The sequence below is a fragment of the Canis aureus genome, chromosome 20, assembly GCF_053574225.1.
Source record: "Canis aureus isolate CA01 chromosome 20, VMU_Caureus_v.1.0, whole genome shotgun sequence".
Classification (NCBI taxonomy): Eukaryota; Metazoa; Chordata; class Mammalia; order Carnivora; family Canidae; genus Canis; species Canis aureus.
Genome location: NC_135630.1, coordinates 28677135 through 28688039, shown reverse-complemented (window position 1 = coordinate 28688039; position 10905 = coordinate 28677135). Strand labels below are relative to the sequence as shown.

The 10905-nt window shown below is 44.9% G+C and overlaps 1 non-coding gene across 1 annotated transcript; it reads right to left on the bottom strand.

Annotated features, from left to right (window-relative positions):
* Nucleotides 1-531: 531 nt before the first annotated feature.
* Nucleotides 532-635, bottom strand: LOC144292043 (U6 spliceosomal RNA). Its single transcript, XR_013359584.1, has one exon. It is a non-coding gene; the product is annotated as a U6 spliceosomal RNA (small nuclear RNA).
* Between the last annotated feature and the right edge of the window lie 10270 nt (nt 636-10905).

Here is a 10905-nt window from a genome sequence, read left to right as displayed (position 1 = left end):
TTGTCATAAGTTACTTGACCAAATATGTGTGGATTTATTTCTGGGTTTTCTATTCTATTCCATTGATATATGTGTCTGTTTTTATGCCTATTCTATACTGTAGCTTCATAATTATAATTTTGTAATATAGATTGAAATCAGGAAGTGTGACCCCTCTAGCTTTGTTCTTCTCTCTCAGGATTGCTTTGGCTATCTTTGGGATCTTTGGCGATCCCATACAAATTTTAGGATTTTTTGGTCTATTTTTGTAAAAAAATGCCACTGGAATTTTGATAGGAACAGTATTGAATTTGTAGATTGCTTTGGGAAGTATGGACATTTTAACAATATTAATTCTAATCCATGTGAGCATGGAATATATTCATTTATTTGTGCCTTCTTCAATATCTTTCATTAATATAGTTTTTCATCTCTTTAGTTAAATTTATGCCTAGGTATTTTATTCTTATTGATGCAATGTAAATTGAGTTATTTTTTATTTCTTTTTTTGGTAGTTTGTTATTAACATATAGAAATACATAAGATTTTTTTTTTATATGGAATACTTTCACGAAATTATGTGTTATCCTTGTGCAGGAACCATACTGATCTCTGTATTGTTCCAATTTTAGAATATGTGCTGCTAGAACAAGCACCAAAACATTTTATATATTGATTTTGTATCTTGTAACTTTACTGAATTTATTAGTTATAACAATATGGTGGTTAAATTTCTAACTTAACTTTTGATTTCTTTATTTCATATATTACTTATAAGCATGTTATTTTCCAGATATTTGGGAAATTTTAATATCTTTCTGTTGTTGATTTCTAATATAATGCCTTTGTGACAGAGAACAACTTCCATATTCTTTGAATCCTTTAAAGTATATACAGACTTGTTTTATGGTCCAGAATATGGTTTATCCAAATAAATGGTCCATGCACACTTGCAAAGATTATGTATATCCTGCCAGCCCTTTCTGGCCTGCCAGGTCTCTGTGGAGAGGTCTGCTGTTAATCTAATATTTCTCCCCATATAAGTTAGGAATCTCTTGTCTCTCCCTGCTTTAAGGATTTTCTCTTAATCTTTGGAATTTGCAAGTTTCACTATTAAATGTCAAGGTGTTGAATGGTTTTTACTGATTTTTTTTTGAGGGGGAGCCTCTCTATCTCCTCAATCTGAATGCCTGTTTCCCTCCCCAAATTAGGGAAGTTCTCAGCTATGCTTTGTTCAAATATGCTTTCTGGCCCTCTGTCTCTCTTGGTGCTCTCTGGAACCCCAATTATATGCAGATTTTTCCTTCTGAGGCTATCATTTATTTCCCCTAACCTTTCCTCAGGGTCTTTTCATTGTTTTTCCCTTTTTTCCTCAGTTTCCTTCCTTGTCATCAACTTGTCTTCTATGTCACTTACTCTTCCTTCTACCTCATTAATCCTTGTCGTTAGGACCTCCAGTTTGGGTTGCATCTCATTTATTTGATTTTTAATTTCAGCCTGATTAGATCTAAATTCTGCAGTCATGAAGTCTCTTGATTCCTTTATATTTTTTTTCCAGAGCCACCAGTAGCTTTATAATAGTGCTTCTGATTTGGCTTTCTGACATTGAATTGTAATCCAAATTCTGTAACTCTGTGGCAGAGAGTACTGTTTCTGATTCTTTCTTTTGTGGTGAGTTCTTCTTTCTAGTCATTTTGCTCAGTGCAGAGTGGCTGTATGAGTGGGCTGCACCAAGAACATCAACCACGACCTATGTAGATTTCACCCTAGATGATTCTGCCAAGGTCAGATACCAGAAATTGAAAACAAAGATCAGAATGATATAAAATAAAAGGACCACTAAAGTGAAAAATAAATTTTAAAACAAAGTAATAAAAAATAAAGGCCTGGAATCCTAAAGAAGAAGAGAAGAAAAAGAGAAAAAAAGGAGAAGAAAAAAAGGAGGGGGAGTACTGGGAGATGGTGGTGGTGAAGAAGTTGTAGTGAAGGAGAATGTTGTCTACCTGAGGGGTTCTAGAGGGTAATCCTCTTGTTTCTGAGTATATTAAGTTCTATATATTAGAAGATGCTCAGTCCCAAATTTATGTAAACCAGAAATACTTGTAGAGCCCCAACATTGACCACCAAAACATAAATGAGATAAAAGAGGGGAGCAGAATGGGAATGAGGAATCTCACAGAATGAAGCAGCATGGTATAGCACTAGGTTCCGGGTGCATCTGGTCAGGTTTTAGAAGGTATTAACTTTCGCCATTGTAGAACAAAACGAGGCAGAGAAAACAAAAAACACAAAACAAAAAAACATATCTTGTATGTCTCCCAAAATTAAGTTGAGTATGTTGAAGGGAATCTAGAAGTGGAAAATATGTCTAGGACCTGTAATTGTAGAAATATGAAAGTCAAAAAGGAAGAGTCTTCAAATTGAAGAGGTGGTAAAATATTGTAGTTAAGGTGGGGAAAGAGAAAAAAATGGAAATTTACAGTCTGATATAAAAACGAGTTGTACTGGAAAAAGGAAGAAAAAAAAAAAAAAAGGAGAGGTAGCCTCTGGTTCTATAAACTGTAAATCCCACGACTTCCCCTGGAGCTTTTGAGCGCTGCTTGGTCAAGAACTTGCTCTTCCCCTGTGCTTCCAGCTGGTCTTCTGGGGGAGGGGCCTGCTGTGCTGAGTGTGTGCTCAGTGTGTGCACCTGGGGGAGCTGCCCTGACCCCTGCCAGGTGCTGTTGACCCCATGAGGCCTCTGTCCCCTGGTGGCCCCGCCTCTCCCAGGCACCCGGTGACACCAGGAGGAGCGACACTGGCGGTGGCCAGGTCTCTGGCCCTGGAGTCAGCTCCCATAGTAACCATCGCAGACTCCCAGTCCGCAGGGGCCTGGGTGCTCCCGGGACGGGGGCGCTGATCTGCACAGCTCGGGGGCGCCCGGGGCAGGAGCATCCTCACTCTCCTGTGCCCTCCCGCCTCCGCCTGCCCGGGGCAGCGCAGGATCCTGGCTGTGTCCGCTGGGCGCCCTGGGCTCCGGGGCCTGCGCTGCCGGAATCTGCTGCACAAAAATAGATATATAGGTGGCTGTATGGGCCGCGGCCTCGAAGGCAGCAGGTGCAGCCCCCTCCTCCGGAGCCGCCGCCTGACCCCCGGCTCCTCCCCGAGGCCCCGCGGGCGCCCCAGGCCCGTTCCGAGCTGGGCCCTACCCCCTCCCTACTCCTCCTACTCCTCCGCCACCTTGCCCCGCGCCCCCCATACTTGCTATTTTTTGTTGATGTTCGACATTATGAGTTTTTCCTTGTTGGGTGATGGAGGATATTTTTGTGGCCTATTAAATATTCTTCAGTTTTGCTTCAGGACACATTCAAGTACTTGGAAACAATTTGATGCTTTTGAGCCTTGCTTTGAAGATTTTTTAAGGAGCAGTGCATCTTAAGCATCCTTAACTTCCTAAGTCAAGGATTCACTATTACTGAGGCTCCATGGAATTTCAATGATTTTAGTATGGTTGGTGGGAACAGACACTATTCCCATTCTTCTTTTGATGCCAGGCACTGTTACCGCCAATCCTCGGGGTTTGTCTTTTCCCGGCCTTGAATAGTTTGTTTACAAACACATGCCAATAAGTTCTCAGCTGAGGTGTTGAGGCAGGTCCTCTGTGATTGATAAGTTTTCTCTCTTAGCAGCTCCTTTGTACTCAGCACTGGTCTGTGGCCTCTGGTGGACTTGGTCTTCCTGGGTTCTCCATTCCATCCTCTCAACTTAGGGAGTCTCCAAGGCTTCTCCTTAATTCGAACTCCTGTGCTTTGCCATGGAATTTGAACTCCCATGATGATAAACTGGGGGAAACTTCAGGGCTTGCTTTACTTTATCTTCATCTGTCAGGAATCATTACCTTCCATTGCCTTAAGTACAATGTCTTGCAGATCTTTGTTTCACTTATTTTATCAGTTTCAGGTGGGGGGATAAATCCAGTCCTTGGTACTTCCTCTTGACTGAAAGCAAAAGTCCCTATTTAACCCACATGAAAGCCCAGTTTTAAGCATACATACCACTTCTGCTTAAACCTTACCTGTAGAGGCTACCTGGAGAAGTTCCAATTCACATCCTCTTCAATCTGTCCTATCAGAAATATGGTCTCATCATCAAAAACCTTTAAACTCTAATTTTGTTACTTGAAAGTCAGAGCATAATTTGTCAATGAGTCATTACAAACTTCAACTGGTAATTTCACCACACATGAATAAAAATAATCACTTTTATAAATGTTTTATTTATAAACCATAAATATATTTAACAGCTCACTTCTAGTACACACACATACAGCACATATTTAGGAATGTTGAGAGTGAAAAGTGCACTGGAAGAACAGGATAGATTTGGCTTTTTGAACCCGGTCAACCAAACTTCCCTTTCCTCTCCATCCCTGTTTTGTAAGCATTAAATGAGGTATGTGAAGTTCTAGAATACTCAGTATGTGTTAATAGTGCCCCCCCACCCCCGCCATTCTCAGTATAACCCACCTCTGCTCCCTCATTTTATGTAATTTCATTTGGCTAAAATAACCACCAACAATAGGACAACAGGGTTATTTCTGAGTATTGTGTGGGTAGATTAAGTGTTTTGTAGGCAGTTTGTGGGGTAGCATTTTGTCATATGGAGTTGTTTTGCTTCAGGGACTGCACTTTCCTTTAGTGGTAGATCTGAGTCACCAGCACATTTATGGAGTCATAACTCCTCAGGGGAGCCAAGACCTTGAGGGATTAGAGAGATGGTGCACCTCTAGTTCCCCGCTACAGGCTGGGGTTACCTGTGGAGGGAGGGTGGCTAGAATGGGGTCATGAAAGGCTGTGGCAGAGCTGGATTTAGAATCTCTCTGGTTCCTGAAGCTGGGATTGCTCTTGTGCTGTGAAGAATTCTATCCCCTCAGAGAATGTGTTTCACACAACTGGCAGTAGATAATTAGAGTCATTTGGGGTTCATCTGGACTGTGACTCAACTAGTGGGGGATCAAATGCTTTCAGTGTCATCTCAGTTCTATTGGCAGCAAAGAGGACAAACAAATCACCTGATTGTGTCCGTCTCTTATATGTAAGACAAGCCTTGCCAAATTAAATTATGCCCTCAGTCCCTCTTGCCATGAATTTACAGTTCAATATTTCCTTTACTTTTCATTTAAAAAAATTATACATTTTTTTTATTTACAAAAATGTGAAAGTCAGAGTTAGAATTTTTAAATTCCTGTAGTGCCTCCTACCAAAGACAATCACTTTAACATTTGGGATACTTTTTCCCATTAAAAAAAAAAAGGTCTAGGATTAATTTTTGCTTCCTTTTTCTTTTTTTTAAAAAAAGATTTATTTATTTATTTGAGAAAGAGAGAGAGGGAGAGAGATGGGAAGGGAGCATACAAGCAGTGGGACAGGCAAAGGAAGAAGGAAAGAATCTCAAGCATACTCCCTCCTGAGTGCAGAGTCTGACCTAGGGTTGGGGGATTGGACTCAGTCCCAGGACCCTGAGATCATGAGTTGTGCTGAAGTCAAATGCTGAACCAACTGAGCCACATAGGTGCCTTGTTTGTTTTTTAATATATCTATGTGACCATAGTCCATATATAATTTCATGTTCTGCAGTTTTCATCTTACATATAACAGAAGTTTTTCCCCATGGCTATTATAAATTCTTTATAAAAATAATTTTATTTTATTTATTTTTTTAAAGATTTTTATTTATTTATTCATGAGACACACACACAGAAAGACAGACAGACAGACAGACACAGGCAGAGGGAGAAGTAGGCTCCATGAAGGAAGCCCGATGTGGGACTCGATCCCGGGACTCCAGGATCATGCCCTGAACCAAAGGCAGACACTCAGCCGCTGAGCCACACAGGCATCTGTATAAAAATAATTGTAATGGCTGTAGAATATTAACAACTGGACTTATTTAGCTCACTTAAGGTATCCAGTATTTTTCACTTTTTCCTTCTCTCAATTTTTAATATTTATGCTGTTACAATTGCTATTACAAGTAGTTGTATTTCGATGAATTTGAATTATGTGCTTACATGTCTATTTCGTTGGCTGTCTACTCTTGGGGTATCTTATGGCTCTTTCATCACACAGGAGGAAAAACATGCACCCCTCTGATTCTTCCCAGTCTCCTTTCCTTCTTCCTACTGTTGATGTCTTGAAGCAACACTTCTTTACATGCTGAAGCTGATAAACTTTCAGGGATGTTGCTACTGACCTGAGATTGTTTTTGGAGCTGCATTGGCCAGACTTGCACTAAAATCAGAAATCCAGGGGTAGAGGGATAAGCTAATATTATATTTTCCAGGAGAAGGTGGGGCGTAAATGACCCTGTTCCATGACTATATTCCGTGAGATGTGATCACCCAACACAACAGGTCAACTGGAGGGACATTGGCCATACTTTCTGCTGCTCATCTTTTGGAAATCTCATATTTTCCTGGAGGAAGTGTTCACTGGTGTTGGGGTAAGGAAAACATTGACAGCAGCTTCCTTCCCCTACCCACTCCTTGCCTGTGCAGAGGGCTCCTTCTTCTCAGGGGCTGTATAGATGGGTTGGGGATCCCTCTGAAGTGGCTGCTCCCAGGGAGCAACTAGTGGTGGGTGCCATGATGATCCCTGGGTCCAGGCTGGCTCCAGCTGCCTCTTTCACTGCTGGCTGTGGTGTGGCTGGGAGAGGCTCAATGACTGGGGTCCTTGTGTTCTGGTCATGAGACTGGTAGGATAATCACTCTAAGGGCTACATGAGGGATATGTGTGGGAAGTGCATGGGGTAAAACCTGGAAAACAGTTGGAGGTCCTTGTGCTGAGTAGAACCCTGGCCTTTGCTAGCCCTGGCTCCACCTAGGCCATGTGGCACAACCATTCCTCCATGACAGGGTCTGTTTCTGCTTGTGCTCATCATGGTCTAGGTCCTGGGACATGAACAAAAAGGACTAGAATCTCTGCAGAGAGCTGAAAGTCATTGGAGAGAGGCAGACAATGAGCAAAATAAATGCCATCTATGATGTAGGACAAATCAGAAGGTGGTGGGTATGATGGCGATGGTTCACAGGGAAGGACTGGGAACCTGGGTGGGCCTTGCCTTAGGCTCCCTGCTATCCCTCTCTCTGGCATCATGCCTTCCCCACCCTTCCTTGTGTTCCCAATCCCTGTGCAGGAAGCTTCTTGGCAGCATTGGGGGTGGGGGTAGGGAGTGATGGGCAGACTGCTGCACTGACGGGAAGGGTGTCCCCCAGCTCCAGTCTAATGCTTCTGGGAAGGAGGGGCAGGAAAAGGAGTGAGCTCACCCTTCTGGAGGGTGTCCCAGGCACACCCCTCAGCTGTCAGGTTGGCTCCTGGGCTGGGCTCCTTTTGCATGGAGGAAAGGAGGGTGAATCTTCCTCCCTCAATGGATGCAGCCCCAGAAGGCGTGCTGGGTCTGGGTGCCTGTGGGACTGCTGGCAGGCAGCGCTCTCAGCATTACTGGGGAAGTTGCCAGCACAGGCAGAGACAGTCCCAGGCTCCTTAGCCACCAGCTTTATCACTTTAGTCCTCAAATAACCCACCAAGCCTCTTTGGTGAGACGGGAACCTTCCTCCCCAATTGCTGTGGCCTGGCATGAGGCTGACTCAGTCATTCAGTAGGTGCTGACTGGATGTGTCAGGCTCTGTGTGGGTGTGACCCTGTGCCGCATGCCGCCTCTGGGCACAGAGAAAGCCCTGTAGGTTCTGCGTGGCCGTCATCATTCCTCATCAGTCCTACAAAGAGAGAGTGGGTGAGGGCCCTGGGAGGGTGCCAAAGAGGCAAGGAGGAGAGAGCCATTGCAGGCAGGGCAGTGCATGGACACAGCAGAGGGGGGACGCAGAGCTGGGCCTGCGCACCTGCGGTGGTGGGAGACGAAAATCGAGATATTTCCAGGACAGCTGGTGATGTATTTTCATTATTCTTTTGCTCAAAATAGAATTATCTTTAGAAATCAAATTTGACAGGCAGCCTAGGCGTTTTGCCTGGGCTGTCTGGAGGAACTGGCTTCCTCGCCTACAGATACTTTTTTTCCTTCCAAAGGAAGAGGAGGTAACATTCTGCTGGTTTAAAAGAAAGTGGGAGAGGAGGGAGATGTGCAGTAGATGAATTTAGAAGGGCGAGGCTGGGTAAGGTGGGCAGAGGAAGCTGGGAGAAAGCCCATTGTTAGTGAGAAAGGCTGAGGGGCCCTGTACTGATCATTCTGTTTTCCCTGGGAAAGCGAGTCTTGGACCCCTGGGGCCACCAGGAATAGAGCTCCATAACACAGACCCCTGGCTTAGAGGTCATGGTGAAGACAAGAAGAAAGGTCAATGTAAAACCAGGGAAGAAAAGAAGAGACAGAGACAGGGAGAGCGTGTCAGGCACTTGAGGTGGGGGCTTGGGAGTGAGGGAGAGGTAGTTAGAGATAGCAACAGGGAGGTTCCCAGGCCAGAGAGCCGAAACCCAGGCCTGGCTCAGCCTCTGCTAGCCTCAGTTTCCCTGTCTGGAATAGTGAGGTGGTATAGACCTTCTTGCCCTTGCTTGGGTGGTCCAGGCAGCAGCAGATGTGAGGGAAGATCTGCATTATCCCTGTCACCCTCTGTAGCTCCAGACCATCCATTTGGGATGTCACCCGTTCTCACTGTTCTTCTAGGGCTCTCTTGGGTGAGCACTGACTCCAAGTAGTGGTCCTCTCTGAGTTGCTTTTTCTCTGCTTGGAGGGGGGCATCCCAGGGCTAGAGCTTCTCCTTTGTAGAGGTGACCAGAAAGGGCTGAGCCCTCCCCCATCCCTACTCACCAATAGTGCTTGGACCTAGGAAATGTGATGCAGGTGACTTATTGTTGCAACAAAAACAGAGGTGCTTTCTTGCTAGGCCTTGAACCTAAAATGAGGAAAATACTGCCTAAATCCCACATTTGGAGCATTAACACACATAGCCCACATGCGCTCAGGACAGTTCCTGGTACAGCATGCACTTTCCAAGGGAAGAGCTGTGACACCAGTGACTGGGAGCCAGTGTGTCCAGTGCCCACAGACCTTCCATACCTCTTGTCACTGAGGCCTTCAGCAGGTGAGTGGGGACTGGGCTGGAGCCCCTCATGGCCCATGTTGGTCTTTCTGAAGACAGGTCCAGTCCCACATCCACCTGGCTGGCTTTGGGCTATGTCCTCTACTATCCAATGGTCACTTGGGCTCAGCATTAGCCAGCCTTGCCTCTCCTCTGGACACACAAGCTAGTAACTGAGCTCTGTGTAGTGCTAGCCTGTGCCTTACAGAGGCTGGTGAAGATGGCATAAATGGCCAAGGATGATACTGCTGGCTAATGGTTGGGCCGAATGAAGCCCAGGGATCTGGGGAAATGGAGGGAGGCGCCTAAGTGCACAGGGCAGAGCTACAGCTCTTCCTAGTTGACATGTACTGAATGGGAGAGTAATGTATGGTGGTATTCCAGGTGCCAGAGCAGCAGGTGCAGAGGTCTGGAGACAAAGTGCAAGACCGACAGCTGTACATGGCTGGAGGGTCCAGGCAGAGGACAGATGAGCTGGTAGGGAAAGTGGGGCTCGCATCCCAAAGGCAGGGTGAGTAGGCACAGGGTTCTGACTTCAACCACCCTATGGGGTTGGGTAGGGAGGAGTGTGCCCAGATGGTGGGCTCCTATGCTGCTCCTATGCTGCTCCTCCATTGCCTATCTCCCCCAGCAACCCCCCCCCCCCCAGCTTAGAAGGAGTGATGGCAATCCTTTCCAGCCCCCATGGGTGCCTTCTGCTGTGCATGGAGTCATTTCACCCCATCTGTCTGCTCTTCCCTGGACTCTAAGTCCAGCCATGTCTGCCCTTCCTCTGAATCCCCTTTGCACCTGCACAGGGCCTGCAGCACACTTGACATGTGAGTGTAGAATGGATCAGTGCAGCAATTAAAACTCTTGGGGGAAAATTTCCAAAAGGGTATCCTTTTTAAATAGGAAAAATTGAACATTTGCAGTATTATTCTCTCTCCTAGCAAAATTTCACTTAAATGACAGTAAAGGAGTAAAAAGAGCAAAAACTTACAACAAAAAGAGAACTAGGGAGGCCAAAACACAGGTATGCCTCAGAGATAGTGTGTATTTGCTTCCAGACCAGCTCAGTATAGTGAATATTCCAATAGAATGAGTCAAATGAATTTTTTGGTGTCCTAGTGCACGTAAGAGTTATCTTTATACTATGCGGTAGTCTATTAAGAGTGCAATAGCATTATGTCTAATAAACAATGTACATGTCTTAATTAAAGTTTATTGCTAGAAATGCTAACCATTCTCTGAACTTTCGTAAAGTTGTAATCTTTTTGTTGACAGAGGGTCTTGCCTGGATATTGGTGGCTGCTGACAGATCAGGGTGGTGGTTGCTGAAGGGTAGAGTGACAGTGGTAGTCTCTTAAAATCAGTCAACAATGAAGTCTGTGGCATTGACTGAGTCTTCCTTCCATGAACAATTTTTCTGTAGCACGTGATGCTACCTGAGAGGTTTATACCCACAAGAGAACATCTTTCAAAGTTGGAGTCAGTCTTCTCAGAGCCTGACACTGCTTTATCACTAAATTTATAGAATATTCTAAATCCTTTGTTGTCATTTCAATAATCTTCACAGTATCTTCATGAGGAGTATCCCATCTCAAGAAACTGCTCTTTGCTCATCCATAAGAAGCCACCCCTCATCTATTCAACTTTTCTTTTTCTTTTTCTTTTTTAAAATTTTTATTTATTTATGATAGTCACAGAGAGAAAGAGGCAGAGACACAGGCAGAGGGAGAAGCAGGCTCCATGCACCGGGAGCCCGACGTGGGATTCGATCCTGGATCTCCAGGATCGCGCCCTGGGCCAAAGGCAGGCGCCAAACCGCTGCGCCACCCAGGGATCCCCAACTTTTATCCTGATACCACAGCAATGCA